The sequence below is a fragment of the Macrobrachium rosenbergii genome, chromosome 10 (assembly GCF_040412425.1).
Source record: "Macrobrachium rosenbergii isolate ZJJX-2024 chromosome 10, ASM4041242v1, whole genome shotgun sequence".
Classification (NCBI taxonomy): Eukaryota; Metazoa; Arthropoda; class Malacostraca; order Decapoda; family Palaemonidae; genus Macrobrachium; species Macrobrachium rosenbergii.
The window spans coordinates 11896512-11923795 of record NC_089750.1 but is presented as its reverse complement, the minus strand read 5'-3'; the positions used below and the strand labels follow the sequence as shown (position 1 = coordinate 11923795).

At 37.2% G+C, this 27284-nt stretch overlaps 2 long non-coding RNA genes across 3 annotated transcripts; one reads left to right on the top strand and one right to left on the bottom strand.

Moving 5' to 3' along the window:
- The first annotated feature begins 1308 nt into the window (after window positions 1–1308).
- Window positions 1309–13141, top strand: LOC136842488 (uncharacterized). The gene is made up of 3 exons (XR_010854233.1): window positions 1309–1417; window positions 9360–9498; window positions 12479–13141. It is a non-coding gene; the product is annotated as an uncharacterized lncRNA (long non-coding RNA).
- On the bottom strand, window positions 12363–26669 carry LOC136842487 (uncharacterized). Of its 2 annotated transcripts, XR_010854232.1 has the most exons (5): window positions 26184–26669; window positions 22402–22595; window positions 16184–16331; window positions 12613–14022; window positions 12363–12582 (listed from the first exon to the last, which is right to left on the bottom strand). It is a non-coding gene; the product is annotated as an uncharacterized lncRNA (long non-coding RNA). The 2 variants fall into 2 exon arrangements; XR_010854231.1 differs by having other exon boundaries at window positions 12363–14022; window positions 26184–26668.
- Between the last annotated feature and the right edge of the window lie 615 nt (window positions 26670–27284).

Genomic DNA, 27284 nt, shown 5'->3' with positions numbered 1-27284 from the left:
TGTAGCTTAGAAAATGTTCGTAAAGTACTCAATATTCCCTTCATTCGAGACTCTTTGACTTACACTGTGATCACAATATCAGTATTTATGCCATTCCTGTAAATATTTGTAAGATACTTCACTTCGCTCTAATTCAGGAGGATCACTTTGTTATTTCAAGAACGGTATTATCAGCCGGAAGACGCTGCCTTCTGCAAATGAACAGTACGTGACCTGCAAGAGACTAAGATCTATGTTCATGTTTTTCGTTATATCAGTGGGCAATACACCGGTATATTTGATTAAACTAAGAGTAGCTGAAAGTAAAACGTCAGCACAGGGAAATTGCATTGGTTGTTTGGATGGCGGCAAACGAAAATTACATTTATGTTTTTTGTTGTTGTTGTTAAAATGGCACTAAATATTCATTTTAAGCATTAAGACAAAAAAAATAAACCAATCATTTCGGAGTTCGTCAGCCATGCCATCTGAAAAGGCTATTTCGATACACACAAAAAATATATTTGCTATGAATTTTGTTAATAAATTCTGGCAATAAGTGTCTGAGAAAGCAGAATGGCCACTAAAACGGTAAAATGAAATGTTTGAGGATAACCAATCTTAATGCATCACTGAGGCAGAGGCAAAATAGTTTTATTTACAACATATTGTTGATGCTTAACATTAAGCAAATTTATTCGGAAATGTTGCACTCGCTCGAAATTTCCTTCCTTTTTCAAAACGTCAATATTGGCAGCACTTCCTGTTAAAATACCCACCATTTTCAAATCTGTGTTGTTCATGCAAGATTTGCAGTGAATAAGGCTTAAACAAACAAATGCTGACTTCCTGTCAGTTACTCTTGGGGAAATTATATTATATTAATTAGCAGTTTATACAAGAGTAGTATATTTCATCTTTAAATCTAATTAAAAATATTCATTGATTAATAGTATAAACCTAAATGAAATATATATACATATTTCCTTGGTCAAGGGAATGTCTTCATCATTTGTAAATGACTAGCAGTAACTTATAAATGCTATATTTTTTTTTTTCTTATAAATACGAAATTTACTGTCCGTTTCTTAGTAATGAATTTGGCAGTACATTAAAGGGCGGGGCTTCTGTCTTTAAAGTAAACCAGGGCTACCATAAGCATGAAGGAGTTAAAATAGTTTGAAATGATAATTGAATTTTCTAGTAAGCTTGGCGTGCAAATTATTATTAATTTTTAGTTATTATTATAATTTAGACTAACTTTCCCAGCTGTAAACATAATTACGGCTTGAAATGCTCTATGTTATACGATATCAACGTTGGCTCTACTGACTGGAAAATCTCCTCTCCTGCCTCGCTCTAGGGGGAGGTCTGTCTCTCCCTGGTGTGAACCGGCGGTCGCAGGAACTGAATTCCACTCGGCGAAGCTGCGCAAAAGGTTAGTGAAACTTTTTGTAAAAGGTTGTCTAAATATTGGAGACGGCAGGAAAATGTGGTTTTAGTATTTTCAATGTACATTTATTATGGTATGAAGAAATGGCAGGTATTTCTGCCCATATAAAATTTTCATGAACGATGTAAGGCCTTGTAATGACTGGCTTGGTCTGCGTTTTAATCTTGGGACTTCTGTTAGCAGGTTTTACCATTAATCAATAGGTACAAGTACGATTTTGTTGTGAGCATTTGCTGATTTTGTTGTGAGCACAAATGCATTTTAGATTTTTAATTACCCAAGTTCTAGGAGATAACTGGTTTACTTGGCAGTAAATCACCTGTGGCAAACATTTTTGCAGATTATCACGGGTATCGTTCCATGTGGTGTTGTCTCGCTAATTTTTACCGGCGGCATGAAGCCTTCCTTAAATTATCATGCATTTGTGTGTACCCTATTTGGGCTATTTGCATTCAGAAAAGCCTTTTTCCCTTTAATTTCTCCAAATCGAGACATATTAAAAATTAAGTAGCAATAACTACACTTTTGGGTGGATAAGAAAAGACTGCTAAAGATTCAAAATATATTTTATTTTAACATTTTAATTTCGTTGGTTTTTCCGCTGGCAGTAGCCACAGAATTATTCTGGATTTTTACAGACTAACCTTAAAAGGCTTCCAGTAACCCTTATTGCCTATTGGGGAAAAAACTGTGCTGGGTTTTTTAATTTTCTTGCCTCTGTTATTAAGTTTTAGGTGGTTATTTTGTATATAGGGAAACAGCAAATTGTGGGAACATTCCCAGTAGGACGATCTACCATAGTCTCTCCGGGATTAGGTTACACCAGTAACAAAGATAACACGGTTAAAGCGCTGAGATTCCTGTTGTTTTGAAGCAAATTTCAATTTGATTCGAAATCTTATTTGAAACTCCGGAACGGATTGAGTGTAGGCATGGACAATAGCGCTAAAGTAGAAAAATGTAACCAAGTTTGTAATCATAAATAGCCTACTTTAAATGGTGGCTTGGTATGTTACAGAATGCTGCCGAATGAATTCGACATTGATACCTTAAAAATGGTGTAGAAATGGTAAAAGTTCGTTTCCGGTCCGAACTCCAATTCCACATGAGGGCTAGTACTAAACAGTGATTCATGTACACTGTTTCGCCGTGTTTAGTACTAGCCCCTGGGGGTCAAATGTATTTCACCGTGTTCAGTACTAGCCCCTGAGGAATCATATGTCCCTTCAAAGGGCATTTCGCAAAATTGAAACAAAAAATCCTCAATCATTTACATGTATTTTATTTTTTGTGACAAATATTAGGTTGCGAGAATTATGTATATAGGATATTTTTTTCATTTTTTAATATAGATTCGAAAGATATATTCAAAAATCTAGTGGCGATGTTCGGATCGGAAACGAACATTATCCGTAGAAATAATGCAGTGTATTTAATGTTCACAATTTAGTTTTAACGCTTAATTATTCAACCAAAACTAGTTGCAGTCTGCAAGGCTTGCATTTTAGTATCAGCAATTAAAAAGATTGGGAAAGGGGGGGGGGTGTCGAATTTATCTACTAACTATGTAGGCTTGTTGCACTAGGGTTGTCAGTGATTTTTGAAAGGATGTAGGAAGACTCTGAAGCTCTAGTTTCAGCCAGTTCACGTAGTACCTATCCAGGGCCGTTGCTAGGAATTGCGGGTCCTAGTTTGAAAATTCAACCTCCGACATTCAAGTTCTCTCTCTCTCTCTCTCTCTCTCTCTCTCTCTCTCTCTCTCTCTCTCTAAAATCCATTTTCTTTAACCTGAGACAGCAACATTTTGCACTCAGAGATAAACTGGTATGGTATATTTGTCACATTATTATTATTATTATTATTATTATTATTATTATTATTATTATTATTATTATTATTATTATAGAAATTGAAAGTTTTTTGTCTAACATGAAAATTATTTTTCAAGTGAAAATTTTGTTAATGTAGTATGCATAACAATGTGAGGAATAATACTTCCTCAATCTTCATCTTATGTTTTCGGTAGCTGTTTAATCCTCTTAGAATACAGAAAAGGCTTCAAAGGCCCCCTTAAGGCGCGGGGCCAATTTGATCAAATTGGGCAAATAGGCCTCAAACCGGCCCTAACCTATCCCTTGAGAGTGTTTTGCGTTATTTTTGCGCCTGCTCCTCCGAGGCAACGACATAGGGGTACTCAAAGCAAACAAGCAAATGCAGAGGTATAATTGCATTTCCATTTTTTCCTCAAGTTGAGGACGTTGAGGTTATTGCTTAGTTCTGATTTTGAATTTTACGCAAGCAACATTCTAATCCCTCTCGATCTTGAAAAAAATGCCAATTTATGGAATTTTGATCTCTGAAAATAGTGGGCTACTGCATAGGTTGTGATATTTTGATACGAGATCTTTCCTCTTGGTTAGTCAACTTTTGTCGTTGTATTTTGAACAATTGGATCCATGCAAGAAAGCTTAACTACCTCTAGGCGAGGTGGCCACGTGTGATAAAAATGCGTGGGAAATCTTCAACTTCCCCATCCATTTCCCAAGTTTAAGGTGTGCTTGAAGGAATCATAACCTTCCATTGAGTTTATAGTTAAGGGGAAAATTGAAAAACTGGGTTTCCCGGTGGCCAAGTCACTGACTCAAGTGAGATTCGTCCGGTGGGGGTGGGGGACGCTTGTTTCTAGGGTAACCATTCCTTCCCCCGGGCCAGGCTAGAACATTTCATCCTACATGAAGAAAAAGTTAGGACATCGTTTTTATATTCACTTTGCGATGCATAAGGTTTTTCAGTGCTGATATCTTGCACTGATCCTCTTCTGTTTTTACTACTAGTGTTGAGGCTCATTACTTGTTTTGATTTCTTACCACATTTTTGTAGCAGTTTAAATGATAATCACCACACGGCTGTAGTACGTAGTTTGATGAAAGTCATATTTTCAGACTCCCACAGAGCTTACATGAAAGTTTTTTCTTAAATATGGGAAAATTATAGAAGTGTAGCTGAAGTCTGATAGTTACTTAGGAAGAGACGAACAGGCATGGATGAACTGAAAACTGTGCATACAATGTAGCTCGCCCCAAAGAAATGTTTATACCATGTATTCAAGTGAGTTGAGCAATGCACACGGTTAAGTGATACTTCTTACAAGGTGCCACCTACCTCAAAACCCATTTTACTATGGTTTCACCTACATTGGAAATGTCAAGGTTATTGGATGACACAAAACTTGTGTAGTTTATGCCAACACTAAAGGTAAAATTTTACGAACAATGAGTTAAGTCGAAAAAAATTAGCTACATGTTGAAAGTAACAAATTGCCCAATTAAGACATTACTTGTTTGTTGCACAAGCAGTATGTTAGTGTTTTGGCTTTTGTCATGTTGGGAAAAAATAGTAGATGCGCTTTGTTGCTATAGTCATAGATGTATAATCTCAGCTCACTGCTTGGTTGGGAAGTGGAAAGAGAGAGAAAAAGGCACAGCAAAGACATATATACAATAGTTTTAATCACAGACGAGTAGTGGTCTTCGTAGTTGAAGGTACAAATTCTGTTAACCCCAGCAATACACTGAATAATCTTAGAGGTTAGCTATAAAGGCCTACATGCAAAATAGACCCAAAATCTCCGATTAAGCCCAACTAAGATATATCAGTGAGATTAAGCAAGACAAACTGTCGGTTCAATGGTTCATCAGTCAGCTTTATTTATATATTTTTTTACAAACCTGTTACATTTCCAAAACCATCCAACAAAAACCTTTAAACAATGGTACTGTCTACTGCTTAATTTTATAAATATTTTGTGTAAAGGTGGCAAAAACCAAAACCAGTTTTTGAAATTAAAGTATACATATCACACAGCTTTGAATCCAATTTGAAAAGCAAATAAGATGCAGAGGGGACAGTGACAGAATGCTGATATTTCAAAGCAAAACTAAATGTTTCTTGTGGCACCCCTGCCACCAGCTGCAAATAATTATATTTTTACTTTTTAGTCTGCTCCTTTTGGTCTGACACTAAATCATTCAGTTCAACACTGCAAATTATAGGTAGACAGATGGGAAGTCTCCTGATATAATAGCGTTTACTGAAAGAAGGCCTGGTGACTTGACGGTTCTAAGAAATCGGCAATTCCTACTCTTGCTTTTATATTCCCAGGGGGTGGGTTTAGGTGATACACCGGATTTTTTTTTTCAACAGCTATTCTTCTCTTTAAACTAGAGCTCTGGTAACTACTTTTGAATATAAATTGAGGCAAGCTTCAAATACTTTGATCAGAGAACCTCTCTTATTGTTTATGCGCCTTCATGCTTAGGGTAATGTTTTTATGTATGAATTTGGTATATTACCTGGAAGTGATTAACATGGTTGCCAAAAAAGTCTAATTTGTGGGGACTTGAGACTTGCATATGGATGGATGACCCGGGAAGTGCCAGTGCAGCACTTTTTCGTAAGTTATGGAAATTATATAGATTGGTTAACAGCTGTAGTCTTTTGCAAGTTATTGAAACTGTTGTACATAGATTGGTTAATAATGTTCGTCACCAGACAATACATTAGATCGTGTTCTAAGACTTAGTAAAAATTTAATCAGATATTAGTGCCGAGGAGCGGTTTACCAACTTTCTAGTTGATACAGTAATAATATTAAGAGCACTGTATTAAAATCAACGCGACAAGGTTTTAGGAACAGGTAGGATTTCTCCATGCTTTAATAAAGTGAGTCTGAAAAAGAAGAGTCTAGTGGTCAAACAAAAGTTTATTACAAGCGAACTATTAAATATCGTATGTTAATGATTGGGTGAATACATGAATATGTCTGTTGATGAGAAATTGCATGACATATACAATTCACCATTGTTCAATTGAGAGACTTCTAAAGGGGAAAAAAACAGAGGGCGATAAGTGAAAAATAAAAAAGAAACTTGAACTGTATGGGAGGAAAATAAATAGTTAAGGACCATTGCTATATTATAATTGGATCTGAATAAACCACCTTTTTAATGGTATATGTAAATATAAAAAGATAGATACTTAATGGTTTGAGGGAGCAAGAACTGGCTGATAGTTTTCTTGAATGATTTAGAATGAAGTCAACTATTAGTACAGAACATATTACAAGAGTAAGGCTGTCGAGATTTAAGCGTAAATAATATTGTTGATCCGATGCCAATACAGTATGCGAATGTCAGAGGTGGAAATTATTCATGTTTTTATATATTGTTGAAAGTTGTAAATGCCAGTAATTTCTTCCCGCAGGGTTTTCCTCAGTCTGAGAAAGGGGCTAATGTTCAGGCAGTCTTGAAAGGTGCAATTGAATATTAAAACGTATATGTTCAAAAGACTTGTTCCGAATATATGATGTCCAAAATGCTAAATGTGATTCTTGAACAGTTATTCTTCTGGAAAGGGCAAATGCTTTAGTAGATAATCAGCTTAAAAACTATATGCCACAGACTGCTGTATGCTCGGTTGTAAATAATCTATCTGGAGTAATGGATGGTTATATGTGGTATCGTGATTTTTCTTAATTTAAATGCTGGTTTGATACAGTTGTGCATGAACTACTACTAAATGATTTAAAACAAGCCGTTTAAGTGTTTAGACGACTCTAATCATAACAGGAGTACTGTGCGCAAATTGGAAACTCATTTTCATCGTATGAAGCCTTAAGAGAGGGGTGCCACCCCAAAGAGTTAAGTCCAGTCTCATATGTATATATCTGACTGAATTGTCAAATGCATTAGACACACATTAGGCGAAGTTCAGGCTTTTGCGGTGAAAGGCAAATTTGGATGACCTTTAAGCAAGTAAAACTAAATTAAAACTTTAATTTGGTTGTGGGGGCGGGGGGGGGGGGAATAAGACCTTGATGACATTCAGTTGAATATTAATGGTAATTTATTCCAGATTATAGATAAATTCTCTGATGTAGGTGCTGAACTATAATTTGTTTCTTAGTGCTGTTTGTGAAATTATTCTTGTTCTGTCAAGAGACATTAATTTAGTAAATTAGTAAATTACTACAACTCCTACATCTGACTAATCTAGCTAAGTCTTAATTCCAACTGTATTAAAAAGATTTTGGTGTGCACATAACTAATGAATGGAGTCAACACAAGACTAGGCTACAGATGTTTTGAAGTTATGAGCCCATGATGAACTTTGAACTATGATTTTAGTCTTCAAATATGTGGCCACAAGATAGGAGCAATGAAAATATAGAAAATGAAACTGTATTTTCTGAATGTTATAATTGTTGGATTTGATGGTCAATATGGATTATGCAATATGGTGGTTCTTATGTCTGAGCCAACGTATACCCTGTATGTTGAATGGATAAGCGGATAATGTAAGTAAGCAAGCAAGTTGTCCAATTTTATTGAATTTAATGCTTAAATTTCACCCTCGCTTAAGCAAATCCTTTGGCCAAGCACTGGGCTAGAAGTGGAACTGTGGTTTGGTTAAACTATCGTGCTTTATAAATACTGTATATACTAAACTTGGCTAATTAATATTCATTTTTCTCGCTTTACAGCGGCATCCACATTCTAATTGAGGTGTCAGGTGCCACACTTGTAATTTTTCTAATTTGTTTTAAAACTGTGAACGGTCTTCCTCGAAGCTGGAGTCCTCATTCGCCTGTATTCGAAATGGAGGAAAAAAGAATAGCACTATGGATTTTTTTTTTTTTTTGGAGGGGGGAGCTGTGTTGGGGATTGTATTCAGGATTACTTAATGGTTTGCAATATTTGTAACAGAAAATATGCTCTAGATTGTAGTTTTGTTTTATTGGTTTTGATCCATATATAAAGGCTTTCTCATTTTGAATAAGCAAGCCTTTGAAAGATTTTACTCAAGGAAGGCCAGATTATGTATCCTCCTGCAATTTCTATATTTTTTATAATAACTAAAGCCAAATGCTTACTATTCAGAAATCCCAGATGGAGTGCTCAAAGCGTACATGGAAATTACAAAGTAGTGCAATGTCTAAATCGTTGTAATTACGAAAAATGGAGCTCCAAGATGTGGTGGCTTTGCTCGAAAAGAAGGATTTTTGTATATTAAGATCACAGATAAATCTTTAAATATTTTATGTCGGTGCAGAGATTTTTAGCAACTCTCTTGGACTCTTGTTGCTGTGCCCGTTCACTCAAAAGTTAGTCCGTCTGTTGGTCCTTTTTTTCAATTTCTTGATTGCAAAATGGAACCTAGTGCCTAGGTTGCTTAATCTTGTCACCCTTTCTCGTGATTGTCAGGTTGTGGATTCTCCTACACTCCTATAAAAGAGTATGGTTAGCAAAACTGGTATTTTGTTTGAGGAAACAAAAATATCTGTAAAACGGTGATTTATTGCCGATTTGTCACTGGAGGGAAAAATAAATTTCTAAATTTTGTTGTTTAATTCATCGAAAATTTAATTTGATTCAGTACCATGGAAGTATATGACCATGAAGGATGATTCGAAGAGGCTCTGGCTTCGGCTTGACAAGGTACTCTGAACGATATATAACCACCATTTAGTACCTCCGAAGGACAAGGTACTCTGAACCAGAGCCATATCTATATTGACTCTGCTCCGAACGATATTATAACCACCAATTAATACCTCCGAAGGAAAAGGTACTCCGAACGATATATAACCACTTAAGTTGCGAGTTCACGATGTTCACAAATCATTGGTTCTAAATATCATGAGTTTTTGTTCTGGTGCTAGAGTTGCAGATAAGTTTTTACTTGATAGATGACACCTTATTGCAATGAATTTTCAGAAAATTTTATATTTGGTGAACATGTGATTTCTGTATGTAATTTCTACTTTAATGTATAATGTTTGTTAGCGGTATTTATGTTTGGTGTGATTAGTAGGCTTGTCGAAATGTTTCAAGTAATAGGACCTGACACGTGCAATTTTCTTTTTCAGGAAACAGAACATTTTTCCAAGATGTCAGAACGCACGCCCATCTGGTTATCCTTCCACTCAAACTTCGATCTGTTGCGAATACTAAAAATAATGTATGCAGATAAAGAATAATTTCCTCTAATTTAGCGGATATGCAGACGTAAGTAGTATTTTTTTAATTAATTTCAATGCTATTCGTATGCTTAGTGTAGTGATCACTTGCTGGAGAGCATGCGTTCGTTAGCTCAGTTAACAAAGCCGTAGCCCATTTATATTTTTTATACATTACCTTTGGCATCAAGGAGAAACTTCATACAGCTCGATATTGCAGCCATTATTATTAATGCAGAGCTGATACTAAAAAGCATTGGCGACTGTACTGCGATCACACTAACTTTGTGGATCACAAATGTTGGATGTAATGAAACAAATTACTCTCGGTTACAACACCAAGTTGTTTGTCTTGTACAGGATGTTCACTATACTTCAAAATGGTGTCCTTATGGGTTAATTTCTGAGTGCCTAAGGTGAACCCCTTTCCCTCCCTTGCAAAGGGTCTTTTTGCTAACCACCTTCACCAAGTCGGCAAGGGTTTGGCTTGACATTTCCTTAAGCGATTGTCCCTCCTGGCTGACTAAAGCTTCAGTTTATTCGGTCATAACCTAACCCCGTATATGGTAGTCTGAAGATTTTTTTGATGTTCTGAATTGTGGTACATCTTATGGGTTTAAAAAGTTTCATCAAAAACCATACCCTGTGAGAGCAGTTTGGACAGGTAACTAAATTTTGTTCTAAGGTAAATGTAATTATACGGTGCTTTATCTTTTGTATTAGTGCTTAAGTCTGAGTCTTTCCACTAAATAGAAATATAATTTGGGATAGAAGCGGGACTTCAACTGTGGCGAGGATTTCATTTCTGGTAATCATATATTTTCAAGTGAGAGGTGAAGATTTGTTACAAGAGATTATATTTTTTATGTATATTGATTTTGGTTAGGCTTGCCAAAACATGTTGCTATTAATGTGATCTTTCTGATCCGAATTTTTTTGTCTTTAACTAAGGTGAATCCACCATCCAGACAACATACAATAAAATTGTGTGATAATCTCGGCAAAATTCCAGTCCAGCACCGGTTAATTTCCACGAAGTTACTAATAGCGACCAGCATGTAAAGTGTATTTCAGCATCAAGTATCTTTCCACCAGGTATAGGCCTACTCATCACAAAATATACCCAGAAATTGTTTTTTCTTGATTTTTTTGTCAATTTACTTTTGGAATTCTTAACTTTAATATGAAATTTATATTGATATTTAGTTTCAGTCCACCCATCTAGATAAAAAATGGCTAGGAGGGAATGGGTTCCCGACAACACACACAAAAACTTATTGTAAGGGTGTATGTAGGGGCATTGTCTTCAGAGCAGTTTGTTGGGAGATTTCCAGATTTAAAAGTATAATTTTCACGTAATTTAGCTTCCATTGCCGGTGTTCATTGGTGTGCAGTCAGCTAGTCTCATATTTTACCGTAACCCCACATACAATCACAAACACACTTTTATAACTGTTGCCCATAGATCAGAGGAGTAACTCTGGGGTACATGATTGATGACGTCTGTATCTAATATTGGAGTTTTGTGCTGCTGCTATACAGGAATAGCTTAGAGAACCTGCCAGTGGTAAAACGCAATATGAAAAATGCACACTCTAGTACGGTTACACCCCACAGCACGTGTATCATATTTCATTAGTAACCTCTCAGGTTACTTGCTTGTGCCTTCTTGGGCTGGCTGCAGGTACTTTGCAGCGTTTCTTGGCCGTATCCTGCAAATGATCTTTGGCTGTTATCATTTTCACCATTTCCTTTGCCGCCGCCCTACCTTGAAGTCCAACCATATTTTTCGTGGTCTGGTTGCACATTTTTAAACTCACCTTTATGGGAAAGAATGTGAAAAATTGAATGTGAGCAGTGTCCATTTAATTATTATTTTTCATCACCGGCCGGATTGGTTGATTATGAAATTTAGGTTCTAGCAATCAAAGCAATCTTTACCTGGCCACCAAACCTCTTATCTGTGAATATTGGCAGTCCTAAGAAAGCTCTGAACATTTTTTCAAGTTCTCAAGATATTGTTACACTATGTATGTGGCCATCAAGGTGTTACGTTGGTAATTGACATAAGCCTTTTCGCTTTGATGATGGATCGAGGAGTTCAATTCATCAAGGTGTTACTTTGGTAATTGAAATAAGTCTTTTCGCCTTGATGATGGATCGAGGAGTTAAATTCAATCTAACTTTCCCCTGATAAGCTGTTCAACGCCGTTGTAACACCCTTCATATTTTTGTGACAAATTACATTTGGCATCGAATTTTTCCTTGCATATGTTTTGTAAGTTGTCCATGAAAAGACTTTGAACTTGATATTATTGTGTTACAGACTACCATTTATTTATGTTACAGAACTCTACCATCGATTCTTCTTTCTAGCATTCTTATTTGTACACGTTCACGGCATATCCATTTACGGGAACTTTATGTACCAATATTGCAAGGACCAATGAATTTTAAAGCAGCTTTATTAAGAAACTATCCTTATTTAATTGGAATGTTTTTCAAAGTCAAAATGTAGAGTGTACTTTGCCATACATTTTTTTATAAGGTTTTCCGATAGATAAGTTTTATCTAAGATCTGTTTTGGTTTACCATCAATTGTTTTTCTGCTTTACTTTCCAATATTCTAGATCGTAAGTTCAAGGCATATCCTTAACAGGATAATAATGTACCCGCTTTTCAAGGAGTTACGATGAATTTTACAGCAGCTAAATTAAGACTACTTCACTACTTCTAAATGTTTGACTGCTAAACCTTACTGCCATGAAGTTATAAAAAAATGCTTTTGTTTAGTATTTTGTGGCTTACCTTAATAACAAAGCCTTCAAATGCTTTAAAAATTTTAAATGTAGAGTTGGGATTGATTATCAAGAATACGATAGCAGGATTATATACCAAATGAGAAGTTTGTCAATCAAAGTCAGTTCATGAAAGTATATTTTTTATAAAATTTGAAAGCACATCATACCAAACAATATAATCCTGATTTACATTTCAAAATTGCATAAATTAAAATGTTTATCTTTCAGATTGTTACTGCCAACGTGCAAACCTACAGAAAGATACTGAATCGGAACTGAGTATGAATGAATCATACAAAAGCAATGACACCAAGCGAACCGAGGATGAATACCTTCCAATTATTGAGACGTATACTGAATACCTTCCAATTATTGAGACATACTCCAAAAGTAAGAAACAACCAAGAAAAACACACAAGTAAGGATTAAGTTGGACAAGGAGAAAAGTTTGTTTAGAAGCTGCAGATGACAGTGAAATAAGATTATCAAGCAGAGAAGTACCACAGATTTGAAGATTTCAAAAATAAGGAAGATGAGAAAGCTGCAGAAAACAGTAAGGAGACGAGGAGGCACGGTAGCTGCAGAGATAACAATGGAAGGAGACCGAGACAAGAAGGCCTTTACATTGCAGAGGCTTTGTAGCCAAGGTAGAGCTGAGGCCATGGTAGCTGCCGATAAGAGCCTTGGCATGGAAACTGGCGATAACAGGAGACCAAGACGGTTGACAACATGGAAGCTGCAGCTACCTAAGAACTGATGAGATATCATCCTTATAGGAAAGTACCAAAAACGAAGATTTTAAAGGATAGGACCAAAAACAAGTTAAAAGACAAGACGGTGGAAGTAAACTTTCCAGTATGGTCAAGAAGTAAAATAAAACATGAAAGTAAATCGCATTAGTTTTATTCCATTCTGTCATTATTTTTGTCTTCCTGTCAGCACAATCCTTGTCTCCTGCCTTCGCCCTTTTTTCCACATGAAATAACAGTATAAATAAAAATTTTTCCACATGAAATAACAGTATAAATAAAAATTATGGAAATCACATTCATCAGCATTTGTGAGTTATCTGGATTTGTCTGTCACTTAACGTGGGGACAACTAAGAAACTGTAGTAGTATACTATCCCCACCCAGTATCAATCATTACGAGCCCTCTACCATACACTATCAGGTCTTGTAGAATGTACAAAAAACCATTCTGCAAGACCTCAATATGTGGCACAGTGTCATCATAACCCTGTGCCACATACAAGGTTTTGCAGAAGGGTTGTACAAACTGGAAGACGTCACATTCTTCTTGTGTTGTACATCATTCTGCAAGACCTGATAGTATGGTAGAAAGCTTGTATTGATACTGCTTGTGGATAGTGGCCCACTTAGCCTTGTAGCACTCCTTCACATTCTAGTAGTGATGTAGCCTTTCTTGATTCTTGTGGTCTTCTCTCCAACAGTCACTCTGCAGAGGCTTCCCCTGATTCTTGTCATCTCCAAGTCCTGTAAGTGTTATGTATAATCTCCAAGTCCTGTAAGTGGTATGTATATTTTTCTAGTTGGTGGAAGAACAGGAGCAGCTCCATATTTCTGGCAGTGTTATATTTTCTGATAATTGAATGTGGCCTTCTCCAGATCCTCTCTGTCTTGCTCGTACATCCATTCTAAGTTCGTAGTATGTGGAACTGGCCTACGATACATGGGAGTGATTTCTGACCCTCTTCAGCCTCGCTGTATTGTACAGTACATCCATTTCAATTGCCATTCCTTCCATCAAGTCTGTAATATATTTAATCATTAAAGCACACTGACTAAATTCAAAACGAGACATGTAATTTAAATACTGCACGATTATTAGAGCAGAATCTGCATAATATTACATGAAGTCTTCATCTGTTAACGACCTGCACAGTACTATAAGAGTAACAAAAAAATTGATTCATTTTTATGGAAAATTCTAATGACAAACTGGATTCCTAAAATGATAATTATCAATCTACAGTATACCAGATCTAAACGACACCACATAGAAACAGCAGCCCAACAAATATTTACAGAATCAATAATCAAATGTTGAGATGAAATTCATATTACATATAGGGCCAACAACAAAATGTAAAATCATTAGACCTGAAAAACTGCGTATCACAATACAAGTTAAAATTACATCATTTACATAGTATATAAAACCACACATACGATTAACAAATTCCTGCAGACTGAATAAAAGATTCATCTGGAAATAAGTATTTACTGCACTTCAGTGAATACACCATAAGGTGAAACTATCTGGTTATGAAGCCCACAAAACAGTGTTTATAGTTGGAAAGGAATCTGTTATAAATAAAAATTTTGAAAGAGAAACCATGCAAACAATACAGCCTCAGTAGAGGAATCTACTCGAGCTAAGGTATTGGGAACATGTCTGTTCGGCCTCTCTTGCACTGAATGTTGATTATTCCTGAATCACCTCTTAAACCTCAAAGCATGTGAATTAGTTGGACACAATGTTTATGGCGCTTAAGAATTATCATGACAGTTTAACTAGAACACTGACTGAAGCACTATTACTTACTGAATACAAAACAATCTGTGGAAACCTGACAGAAAGGCGTGACCAGTCTTTGCAGTACAGCAAGGGAAATATTCTGCGCATCTAAAAACTAAAAAATGAACTACCTGGATACCGAATATAGAGAATGGCTTTATGGAATACTGTGTGCATGTAAAAATGAACTACCTAGACCCCATATATGGAGAATGGCTTATCAAATCATGCATGGATAAAGTGTGCAGAAATATACACACATGGAGGGGATTAAAGGATACTAACATCAGTATCCATATGAGCAGTGGTTAATGAATGTTTCCAAAAACATTGAGAGACCTGCGAGGCAATCTTGAAATAGTGACCAGGGTGCACCAATGATTTTCAACCCACGCTAGAGAACTCTTGTGACATCAATTCCTATTTGGTACGCTTTGAATATGGAAACTGTGTAATGAGGACAACAGGGTGGCTAAAGCCATTTTCAATAACCAGGAGGACACTCACCATCAACAGAAAAAGTCAACAAGTAAGTTTCATGCGATGATCCACCAACCTTTTGCTCAAATTAGACCTGGTAACTGTGCCCTCATTATTTGCAGGAAACACTAGTCAATTACTGGCAAAAATGTTTCTTCATATCTCATTTGGTTTAGCTCACCAGTGCATTTATCTCGCCAGTCAAGCCTTCAATGATTTAAAAAAGTGACTAGCACCTCCCATACCAAGAGGAGGGAGGCACTGAGTCACACGTACTAATTGTTCAGCAGGATTTTAAAACCATAAATCAAATTATAAACCACATTCCTTTCTTCTTCTGTTTGTGACCACAAAGATCTTCATGCATCAATTGCAGCTAAGAGCTTCTATCCCTTGAGATGTCAATTAAAAGATCTGAGTATGGAGATAACATAATTCTTAGACTGACGGTAGGATGGCACTCCATGCTGGTTGTCTTGTCAGTTACGCATATTGCCCCTAGGACTCAAACATGTGATGATATCATAACCAAATTGTGGTGATCAGCAACAAAATAATCATGTCCTCCAACACTGGCTCTGTTACATCTTCCACATCTGAATCCCCTTGAGGAAACACTTGTACAACACTTTGCTTAATATTGGGTTTACTGGGCAAGGAAACTTTTTAACAATTCCTAGTGGTTTCAACTGAGGAATACCTTTATATCTAAATATTCACAGTTCAAGAAACACAATGGATGAAAGAATGTATTGTACTTTGCCATGTATGAGAGAATCGTTTAATCAATTCTGAGTAAAAAAGCATCTTACACATGACTAGAGTCTGAAGATACAACACAAGAGCATTCATACCAAACCAAGTAGGTTACACACTAATGACAGGCTAAAACACAAGCATATTTCAACTTACCCACTGTGAGACTGTCACTCACACAAGATCCATCCCTGGTAACATTCCATTACACCAGTCACCAGCACTTCACCTGCGTAAACCTCAACGTGAGCACTTCATTTGTGGGCATGGGTACAGGCATCGCAGCGAGCAACTCTGTAAAAATCTGCAAAGTATAGGGGAAACTATTTTTTAGAATCTAAAAATGAATTAGAAACCAATCGGAAGCAAAGTCAGTTACATTAAACAAGTATATGTGACGGGTTGAGTATTAAGCAAGCAATGGATGTGCTGAATTCAATAATATAAAGTATCAAGCAATAAGTCCTTTGGAGCCAAGAAGTGTAAGTTCCTTAATAGGCCATTCCACCTAAATAGTTAAGTGAGCAAATTATTTAAAGACCTGACATTAACTAACAAACTACCTGATGGAATACTGAAGCATTGCACAGGACGCATTCATGACCTAGGGCAAAAAAAAAAAAAAAAGTTCTATAACAAATATTACATATGCAGACATGCTTCTCAGAAACTAAACTACCTGCAACACATTTGGGAATTCCATTTATAAACATACTGTTTCCTTACTATTCTAGGATTCATAGTTTGAGATGTAGTTTATGAAGACCTCATTAAACCATTTGTACAATAAATAATCTCACCTTCATTACATTGCGAACATATCAGTGCTCCTAATCAACAAGAACAAACACATGATTGTATCAAGTTCTTCTAATATTTATGATCTAATCTTCTGTAATCAACCACTGAACAGTTAGGTGTATGTAACGAGTTAGAACTGTACAGTGTATGTAATACTAAGGTTTCATTACATACGGTGAATGGAATAGTTACACAATGTATAAATAAAATAGTGAATAGTGACGCCGAGTCTCATGTGGCTGAAAAAGATACCACTACGCTTGAGATATTCCTCTTCCAGTGCGAGGACAATGATAAGGGAGTATGGGGCTTGTAACTTCACCTTTGCAAGAGAACAGTTAAGTTAGTGCCATTTTCTAAAGTTAACCACCCCCCCTCTAGAGAAAACATCTGTTGGATGCAAAATTTTAGTCATGAAGACAGCAAGATTAAAAAAAAAACTTTCAGGGAACACAAACTTTCTACATTCGCATACAATACAGTACAAAGTTTTGTGTGAACCATTTGAAAAGGCAAAGTTTACTGAGCTCATCTATAAATGGTCAACATTCAGCAACAAACTTAGGTGCTACTGACTTGGCTATCATATTTCCATAAATAAGAAAATGGGAATGAAATTGCAAGAGTAGAATAATAGCCACAAAGATTCAAAAGTATGGCTACATATTCTTGAGTTTTCATACTGAATTCCCTTACCATCTGGGAACACAAAGCCTGTACTATAAGTACCGACAACTGAACCATGAATTTCATCAGATGAGAAAGTTGCTGATCTGCATGTAAAAACTTTACTCCACCTACTTTATCTAGCACAAAGAATAATAAAATGACCTAGCACAAAGAATAATAAAATATGTCAAACAAATTTTACAGCAATTTGTAGGAAACTGAAAACCCTCACCATAAGCCAATTTGGGGAAATTAAAGTCCCAAAATGATGATGGCTTCTGTACAGAGAAGCAAATTGGCAACGATACGATAAATATCTTAAATGACATTAATAATACCATCATCCTTAATATTTGAACCCTCAAACTATATCTAGCTTTGACACGACTCTAACACAAGCTGATGTTCTCACTTGGCAGTGTATTTTATACTACCTTCATAAAAGTTGGCCTCCTCATTATGTCGCTGTGGCAGCATACAATTTAGCAACTTACTACAGAAAATACCTTTGCCTACCTGCCAATAATAAAACCAAGATCCAAGTGGCTCTTCCAATACTATTCAGTCTCTATGTGCTGTCTGCTATCTTGTATGCAATCAACCAGTCCGGAATAGTTTTCAACAAACTTTCTCACTCAATCATGACTGTTAGGTTTCATTCAGTAGCCACTGGGTGGCATTAGTTTTGTAGAATATTAGCTTCATCCAATTTATGGGACAGCCAAATTTGACCAATACCTAAAGAACTGTGCACCACTTGATGTCTAAAGAATGTCTTATAAGAATATATATTCAAATTAATAGTGATGCTTCTATCTATGACCTATTGTGAATGCAGGAAAGAAACTACAGTTGAAGCCACAAAGGTTTTGCTAATGGCAATTCATATGGGCTCCTTAGACTGAATTTTGTAAACTTGACCTTCATTCAACTTAAAATATTTTAATAAACTATTACACAGGCACAACTCTCTCAGTCTAACAGCAGAAATGGGATGGATGGATTTACTGTATATGAAAATTTCCAGACAAAACTCCAAGTACTGAACCTATGGGTACCCAGCGCACTAAGGAAATGCACCCCAGCATGAGTCCAGACTACTAATGTCCACAGCCTTGTCTCTGGCTGGGTTAAGGGTGACCATTATCTTTAGAGATACTAATGAAGAGGCCAAGAAATATGCATGAAAAAGAACCAGATGTTTTCTGGACAGACTTTTTTTTACCCATCCCAAAAACCCAGGTCGGCTAATATGCACAAATTTATTTTCTTACTAGTATGTTATTCTATATCATCAATGGCTGAATAATGGTAATAATTTTCTTCTTTATGGAATATGACGATCAACGCTTCTAAAATGGCAACTGTTTTCAAGGTGTGTCATATCATATGCAAATTCTTCCAGAAGTGTTACATGATCGTAGCATTTGTGCAATTTCTCCAAGAGAAGTTCTAGGATGTTTTTTGACTATCAAAATTTCTAATGATGGCTACCTTGTGATTAAGTGTCAACGCTACTGTAAAAAAGACACAAAATAAATTTTGAACCACGTACAGTAATGCCTTCTGCGACACGATTTACCCTCCACAAAAACCCCATTCTGCAAACATGAATTCACTGGCAGGGATTGCCAAAACAGAGCCACAAAATGGGCCTACCATACCTGTTTCCTTCTAGTCCTCCTTCTAAGTTTAGGAGACGAACATGGAAAACTGTATACAACACTAAGAGGGGCAGTTAGGATTCAGTATCTTAGTTTAGGTAATGTTACAAAGCATTCCTGTAATTCACTCTGATTTACGGCACTCATCAGGTGAGGATGGAAGGAGGGCGACGGCTCCTTTGGCCTTGTTTCAGGAAAAAATATACAAAACATCTATAACAAGTACGTAAGCAGTAGAGCATAGTAAAAGACAGGGGGTTCCTCTTTATTTTAAATGAAAGGTATTAATCCTAATTTTGATGGTTGTTTTATTTCATGTCTTATGTGATTCCGTATATTAATGCCACTTGCCAAAGAATACAGAAATATGTTTGGATTACTCCGACAAAATTCCTTAATAACAGATACTGAATTTAGCCTAGTTATAAACTGAAATTCTTTGATGTTACTGGAGGTTATAAATATATATATGGGCTTCCACTTGCTTTGTTTTTTTCACAAAATATGCTTTTATCACTATACTTTTTGTTTTTACTGAGGGATACTCTCAAAACACCTGAAAAAAACACAAAACAATATTTAAGGCTGCTACCAAACAACATCAATTACAGCAGTCTATAGGCTAGTATGGGATTGAATGATTATGTCTATTAAAACTGACATCACAACAACTAGGTTGACAATGTAATAAATTTAAATATAAAACTAAAAGTAAATAACTTCAAAAAAATTTCCATATGGAAATATCTGAAAATATATATGTATATAATCATAATTGTTCAAATATATTAATACTTACATATACTTATGTATAATTAATTTTTTTTTTTGAGGAGGCCCGCCTCCCACGTAGAGAGATATAAATGCTCTATATTACAATCCTCCCCGAGAACTGTGGCTAGAATAAAATTACCTTCTCTGTCACGTCCCTTGGTGCATTAGAACTTGTTTCAAATCTCAAGCCTGGGACACTTATCAGCAAATTGTCTCATAGTCACGGGAACAGTAGCTCGGCAAATGTAGGATTTTCACGACATCAAGAACCGCGAGTGAGTCTTGCTCAACTTCATCTGCAAACATAGTTTCTTGTCCTCGGGAAGGTAGGGTATGACTAAGGAGACACTGATGACGTGATAATGCGCATTTTTTTATGTTGAAATATTTTCCCATTAGGACTGCCAACACTTTTCAATTTTCTGACCTACTAGAGGATATAAATTCTGGTATGGCAGTAGGGTTCTGGGCTAGTCTGGGCCGTATATTGGTTTTGCAGTTAGTAAAATACCGGTAAAATCACAAAAAACATTCAGCTGGGTGAAGGAGAAGAGTGAATAACCTCTACAGGAACGGTGAACAGCCCCTACAAGAAATAAAGAAAATGCTTGAACCATCACTGTGAAAAAAACTTTGAATAATGAAATTAAAATGAGTCCTGCACATTGTAACTTGACCCAAACTATGCATAGCTTTCTAGGCATTAATTTAATTTAATACCAATTCTTCATATAGGCTTTTCATATGGTTTTCTTTTTAGCTTTGTTTGCAAGTCCCCTAATATGCTTAAGACAAGCAGCATAATAAAATGTCGGAAATTCACTCTTACTCTTTATGTACTGTATGTTTTCATCATTCTTACCACTAGGGTAGGTACTAAACGTGGTACTGTGAGCTTGGTAATAAAATAAATACTGTATGAACCACTTTGCATCTACATAGCCCCCTCAAAATTTAACCTTACACAGTAAGACAACTGCAATTGAAAGGTTACACCACCACTGTATCCTAACTTACACCTCAGCATACTTGTACCTTTACACAAAGTGTGGTAATAGCATTTCAAGAGATAGAGTTAATCTGACCTAAGACTTCGCATCCTACCTGCCTGACAAACAAGGGTGGGAGGGGCTGCATTTTTAGCTTCAGAACCTCCTTCAGGGGCTGTTGAGGACGACATTACCACTTTAGAATAAAAAATGTAAAAATAACAGAGTGGAGTGGAATACAAAATTTAGGCCAACGGAGTGGAATACAAAACTTGGGCCAAAGGCCAAGTGCTGGAAACCTATCAGGTCATTCACCACTGAAGGGGAAATTTTGAGTAAAAATATTTTAAAGGTGTAAAAGGAGGAAAACCTCGCAGTTGCACTATTAAACAACTGTTAGGGGCACATGAACAGTAAGATGGAAGAAATATAATATGAATCGAGTTATAGTAACAGGACTGAAAGGGGTTTCAGCTTGGGGCCAAAGGGACACTGCAGAGAACCTTAAGCAATGCCTACAATGCAACTCTAAGGATGGCATAAACTGAGCAAAATCTTATTTATGTAGCCTGATTTAAATTTAACAATGGAGGTTTACCAACCAGTTACTATGTACGCATTGTTCTGTATTCTTGGCGTACCTTAACAAATGCACAATGGGAGTGTAAGAGTCAGACACTAAAAAAATGAGCAAAATGACAAAATTGTACAGTAATAAAAATGGGCTTTCAGAAAATAAAATTTTGCGGGTGCTGTCCCGTCGGTTTGTATTCTTCACTACAGCTGATGAATAGAAATTTGAGATTTGAGGGACTAAGTTTAAGCTCAGGCATATGCTTCGACATTGGTTATGACCTACCCAAAGCCTAACCTGACTTAGGGCACCATAGCCTGACCTGGGGGGCAGGGGGGGGAGCTATCCTAGGTTACCCCTCAATGGTAGTGGGTCCAAATAGTCACTATTCATCACGCAACGATATTAATAACTGCTTCGTTTTAATGTGCTTTATACCCATTTTTATATGGGTAAGCACGGCGCTTTGAAGGACTTTGATTTGGCGGTGGGTAGGCCGAATCTTCGACCGGGGTTGCCCTGCTCTGACATCGCCAGGGACTTCCGTAACGACAGCGATATCAAAACCCCGCCTCCTTTCTCCCAGCAGCACGAGAACTGGGCGGTAGTCCGACAGTTCGATGGTGCGGTGTTCTGCGTTTTAGATGATGCTGGAGTGGCTTTAAGTCAGGTGTATTAATCTGTAACATCCATTTGCTTTCAGGTAATTTGAATCATGATTGGCATACGTAATCCCGGGATGTCTACATCGATAGCAAAAGCGCCCGCCTCTGACTGGTCGTGGCTATGGGATTGAACCCTCGCCACAGGCTTCTATGAAGTCTGTGGTTGCCACTCTACCAACCAAGCCATCGAGGCTCTGCAACGATATTAATAACTAAGAACAACAAATGCGTGGCTTACCTCATTCAAAATCGCTGCTGTCTGACCACGAGGGTCCCAGCCTCGGTTTCTTTGCAGTGTTTAGTTCACTTGAATTAGGTTCGGGTCTTATTCTCTTAGGTCAGGAAACCAAATCAAACTCTTGGGAAGTCGAGCGGCTTTTGCCAGATATGGACGCAGAACACTTTCTAGATATCACTTCTGGATACAGCATGCTGAAAAATAACTTTAGTAAAGTTATCTATAAAACCATGTCTCACTAGTGCACTTTGAGAATGCAAATTACACCGCTACCTCTTTGTGTTCGTAAGGTATGTTTGGCTCAACAGAGCGAAGACTCACATCAAGATGTGCTTTGAAATAATGGTGATCTAAGCCGGCTAACCAGAGCTGCAATGTTATAGCAGTTGACCCTTTTCTATAGAAATTTACCTGCTGAACAAGAATTTAAAGCAATATTTTGTCGACTGGCTGTAATTAAGCTGTAAATTATCATAGAACTGTAGCCGATGGTAAAGGAGACCCACTGGGAATTAGGGTTTTGGGTGGGGCAAAACACTTTTGAGAATAGCTAACGGTAAGGGGGACCCGTTGGGGATTCAGAGTTTTGAGTGGGGTAAATAACTTGGGAAAGGGTTTGGGCACCTTATTGTTGTATTTACTGTTATATATGTAATTTGGAACACAACAAACAAGCGTAAAAAAAAAGGGCAAATAAATGGACAGCGGAACCGTTCCAAAGGCAATTTCCATGCATTATTAGCACTCCTGATTCCAGGCCCTGTCACACATGCATGGTCTTACAGGTGAGCCAACCACCCGATGCCTCCAAAGAGAGAGTAGTATTCTAAGCCGGTGTTCCGCGGTGAGCTAGACTGTGGCAATTTATGTTTTCCTATGGTATTTTACTGGCTTTACTAGAATTTAAAGTAATATTCTTTTTACATTTTCTGTAACCCCTGTGGCCAGCACGTGCAGCGAAACATTACCACCTGCCAGAACATACTAGCTTGCCAAGAATACTTCAAAATGCAGATAAGCCGCGAAGCGCCGTTCTGCCACCCATTTACGTTTCTTCGCCCTGACCAAAAGCTTCAAATAGTGTCCAGTCGAGCTAGACTATGGTAGTTGACATTTTTCTATGTTATTTTACTTGCTTTACAAGAGTTTAAGGTAATATTTTGCCGGTCGGCTGTAGCTGAACTGTAATTTACCTTTGAGCTGTATAGGTCAGTGCAGGGGACCAGTTGGTACTGTCGTGTAGGATTCAGAGGTCAGTTACAGTTTGGTTATAGCCGGCCAACAAAATATTACTTTAAATTCTTGTAAAGCAAGTAAAATAACATAGGAAAATTTCAACTGCCATTTATCCTGAATGCTGTTGTATGACTCCCAGCAATCAGATATTATAATGTTTCTGGAAGTACACTGTCCAACAAGGCCGGGAGCAGAGTTTCCGCATGGCGGTCAGGAACGAATTTGAAAAAAAAGTCTCTGGGGATCTTTCAGTCAATGCCACCAAACACACTCAGCATCCATCAACCTTACAGCCACAGTTGTGCTTCCATTTCATAATTTGCATTTGTTAATCTCAACAACTGGGCAAGGACCACCCATTTAGCATCAGCCAGGAGTATCTCGCAACAAACATCTTGACAGAAATTGAACCAATCTACCATCATGTTTAATGTGGGATGTACAACTGAACTTATATGTACAGCTAGATTTTATTTGTAAAACCAAATATGAGAATAATTTTGACTCTCAGAGACAATTTTGATCTTTCAAAGAAACACCCATGCTAAACTAATGATTTCTCATGGCTCTTCCGATTATTACAGGGCCACATGTAAGTAGGTTGGTCAGTGTGTGATGGGTCCGTAGTTGATATACAGTAAACCCCACATATTCGCGTTCTCATGGTTCGCGGACTCACGCATTCGCGGGTTTCTCTGTGGAACATATCTAGCCATCATCTGGCTTAGAAAATCGCCTAGTCTGGTGTATTCTACTGAGAAATGTTCACTAATTACTGTATTTTCATATAATTTTCTATGAATAAAATGCACTTTTTGCATAAACTATTAAAGTATTCAGGTTTATGTATTTTACAGGGTTTTCTGGTTTGGGCTATCAAAATGGCAGTAAGTGCTTTAGAGGGGTTTTAAGCATTCGCGGATTTGACCTATTTGCGGGTGTGTGTGTGGGACGCATCCCCCGCGAATACGGGGGGTTCACTGTATCTTAGTTTTCCAAGGTTATGTATAATGTGCAAACCTGAATAATCAAGTACAAACCTGAATAATCAAGTAAACATTGTAGATACATATACATTAAATTTACTATTATTTCGATGAAATGTTGTGAAATAGGTAACTGCATGAGTTAAACCTGTCTACAGTAAAAAATTCTGGGAATACAATATTATATTTAACTCCCCACCTCAGCAGCTCAAAAAGTTATGGAAGATTGACTGTAGGTCAGGCGTAGGTCTAAGAATCATATCGATCAGGCACCTTCTGACTGATTAGGTTTATTTAATTCACGATCCTACAGAATGACCTGGGTCAACCGTTTATCCGATTGGACAGTTTTAAATTTCCTGGAATCGGGTCCAGGCGAGAGGTAACAGCAGCCTTAGGAAATACGGGGAGCAGGAGCTATCTTCAGAAGTATGGGAGTGAGGTGCGGCATGACTTGGTTAATGTCAACGTGGGACTTGAAGAAAATTTACTTCACCACCAAAAATCAGCTGTCACGATTCTATGGAAAAACTGAACCGTGAGCAGTTATTTGGGGGTTTAACAAGCTGAACAACTTTTATTCAATACAATTTCACTTTGGTATTGGTAGGGAAGTAGCCTTCAAACCACACTAACACACTTTTCAGGATGGAGCCATTCACATATACAAACACCACTCATTCTCCACTAGGTCTAGTTTGCATTTTACCTAAACCAAATACTGTAGCCTGGTATTCGACCATGGGAACCCACAAATGAATAGCAGAGTCAAAAATAGCAATAAAAAATTAGTAACTGGGTTGGCCTAACATGTAATGAATAAAAGTCCCCACCCTTTACCATAAAATTCCCCATCCTTTACCATAAATGAGGTCAAACTGAACACTTACTACCATGGGCATCTGGGTTTTGATATTCACCATTAGTGCACAAATACAAAATGTTTAGTACAAACACTTTGGGATAAATGTAACATACAAAACATGGTCATTATAAACAACGGTAACCACAGACAATCATAAACAAAACACACTAAATATTCTGGTTAGTAACAAGCAGGAACCAGGCTGTGGTAGTTGTCTTCAGTTTTACCCAGAGTAAAACCAAATCCTAGATCACGAAAATTCACATCTGCCATTTACTAATCAAATGACCATAGGTAAAGACCAGCACATTCTGACTAAATGGAGTCTAATGGAATATCAATAGGCTACACTAAGCTACGAAGCCTTCAAGGGTTAACCCCTGGGTGGCTGGTAATAAAGTCAAAGGGGGGGGGGGGGTCAGAAAAAGTCAATTTCAGTTAAAACGAAAGGTCACATTTTATGGTGGCCAGTAATCGTTACGTTAGAATAGGTTGGGGAGGTTAGGTTAGGTTAGGCTGGGTTGGATTATAGGTCAAGTTAGGTTAAGTATGGTTGGACTGGGTTAGGTCAGGTTACTTTTTCCCTGTGCCTTTATTTTTTTTACCGATTCGACCCATGAACTACCAAAACTCCAGGTAGGCCTATACAGTTGGGGGTTGATGAAAACGAGTATCATATAATTATCTTGGCTAACCTGGGATATCCGGTAGATGAGATCAGATCCACCCCAACATCTGATGGGCTATGAATGTCATTAGACGTGGCCTTTGTCTAGATGAGCACCGCAACATGTGACCTCGATTACAACAGGTTCCACTTCACCGGTTTTTGTTGTATTTAACCTAGAGCAATTTGGAACAAATTCGAAAAGCCCTTACAATATGTCTGCTAATGGAGCTAAACACTTCGTAAATTCATTGCCATTGGCATTGCCTAGCTTCAACCATCACACTCCCAGACATTCCACCTCACAGGTCGCGCAACGCTTGCAGGTCAGGATATTCGCCATACATTACGTCTCAACAGCCGTTCGGCAGCACCGCAGAACTCTGCCAGGCCGGTAATCATAAGGTTACCATGCAGACACCTCAGGTTGTCCTGGGATACACACAGGATAATCAAGAGACCAAATGGCCATAAGCGGAGGCAGCCGGCACTCGGATGCTCTGCACGCCAGGCCAGGCGAACGACTTCTGAGACAGAATTACCAACTTTACAAACGAAAGGGGAAGAAAATTTCGGGCATAATTTATGTTTAAAATAGAGAATACGTCGGTCAAAAATTATTATTAAGTGCAAAATTTACTTCATCATGAATATAGCATAAACTTATTATATGACCCAATCAATTATTTTTAAATATTTACACATTTTAATTTTGTTTTGTACCTTTGATTACTCCATAGACATTGCACCTCGGTACCTCGACTCTTTACAGATGCCAGTAATCATATATCAGAAATGCAATAAAATGTTCTCTTTTCAAGAATAAGGATATGCTTTGAAGTATTGTTTACTTTTACTTCAAGTAAAAATAATTAACAATACAAAATAGTTCATTTCTTTTTCTACTCCACAGGGTGTATAGTCTATTTACCCCAACCCCCACTATTGAAATACTGTATCACCAAGCATTACCTGTTAAAATGGTACCTTACGTCGGATTTTCTACAGAAACTGTGGAATCTGTCAATATTTTATTTTAGCATAATTTCTGTGTTGAGATCCCAGGATAAAATGTCGGTCACATGGCCCGGGGAAAACAGAATGTTTCAGAAAGTTGTATCCTTTTGCA